This window comes from Heterocephalus glaber, unplaced genomic scaffold, assembly GCF_053883595.1.
Source record: "Heterocephalus glaber isolate CG9 unplaced genomic scaffold, H.glaber_assembly_v1.0 deba00001481, whole genome shotgun sequence".
Taxonomy (NCBI): Eukaryota; Metazoa; Chordata; class Mammalia; order Rodentia; family Bathyergidae; genus Heterocephalus; species Heterocephalus glaber.
Window position 1 is genome coordinate 61170196 of NW_028258317.1, and position 1828 is coordinate 61172023.

A 1828-nucleotide genomic window follows, 5' to 3' on the forward strand; every position below is an offset into this window, starting at 1 on the left:
AGTCTGGAAGATCCCAAAAGGCTGGGCAGATAAGAGCTATTTTTAAGAATCATACTCAGGACTATGATTTTTTTTTAAATTTGTTACTAGCATCTATTAATTGTACATATTAATGGGGTTTAGGGTGATAATTCCACCCATGTATATAATATGCATGATCAAATGAAACTTTCTTTTTTACCCCAGACACCCTTCCCAATAATAGTAATCACTATCCTACTTTCAAGTTGATGATTTTTAGTTTTCATATATGAGAGAGAGCATGCAGTGTTTGTCTTTCTGTTCCTGCTTATTTCACTTAATGTCCTCCAGTTTCACCCATTTTGCCGCAAATGACAAGACTTCATTCTTCTTTAAGGCTGAATAACCTCCATTGTGTGTGTGTGTGTGTGTGTGTGTGTGTGTGTGTGTCCCCTACATTTTCTTTATCCATTTATATGTTGGGAGCTACTTTTTTGCTGGATAGATCAATGTTAAGAAAGCTGGGGTGCCACACTATTGCTCAAAATACAGATGGAAGGGCCAAGGATTTAGCTCAGTGGCCCTGTGCCTGCCTTGCAAGTGCAAGGTCCTGAGTTTGATCCCTGGTACCAGGAGAAAAAAAACACAGATGGAAACATGTATTGATTCCATCTAAATTCATTTTACAGGAATGTAGATATTTCTGTAATAAATTAATTTCCAGCACGATATACCTTGGAGATCATAACACAATATATAGTCAACATTGTTAATTGCTTAGTGTGTGATAAATTAATGAAACACAGCATGTGTTGATGGGAAAGACAAAGTGTCTGTCTGTCTTCTAAACAATTGAAATGGTCTTGATGTAACCATTCAGTTAGCTACTATCCTTGTAAATGTTTCCACCTGTCATTTAAGCTTGAACTAAGACACAGAAGAGCTAGTAGCTTTTCAATTTCAGATGAATATAAATTGTCCCTCCTGGCAACAAAAAGAAATGAAAAAGTCTCTCTTGTTTTATTTTTTTCTTTCCTACTGTTTAGACCTACCAAAATCTATTTGAAGCATAAAATTTCCATGAGACCCTGTGGGCAAGACGAAATGGGGCTTGGAATAAGAGATAGAGAGTGAGGAAGTTTTTTGTTTGTTTCTTTGTTTCATTGTTCAGCTTAAGGTTCGATAAGGCTCAGCGTAGAACTGTTAGACATCTTGTTTCTATTTAATTGGTATTTTTTTTGAGACAGAGTCTTGCTATGTAGCCCAGTTTGGTCCTAAACTCCTGGGATCAAGTAATCCTTCTGCCCTAACCTCTTGAGTGCTGGAGCTGCAAGATTATAGGTGTGTGCCACTACTCCTGGGTTTCTCTACTTAAAATTTTGATGGTTTGCTCACTGTGGATTTTTTGCACTAATTGTTTTTTAAGTATTGCATTAAAATATTATTCATCTCAATTACTGAGAGTTTTTTTTACACTCTTTTATTTTATGTATTTATGTATTTATTTATTTATTTATTTATTGGTACCAAGGCAGCCACCGGAACCACTGAGCTACATCCCTGGGCCTATACTCTTTTAAATGTTCCACCCAAAGCAAGTCCTTCTCCCATCCAGGCCATGGTGTGGAAGTTGTACATGAGTCATACATGCTGTGATCCAAATTTTAAATTAAAATTTTATTAGTTAAAAACACATTGCCATTAATCTCTCTCCCCCAGCTGTGAATATACTTAACACATCATTTGTGCCACTTTCTGAAGGAGTTCTGTAAGTCCTCTTTTGTGATTGTCTTTACTAAATGTGATAAACACACACACACACACACACACACACACACACACACAGAGTGAATGCTGCTGCCGGGTG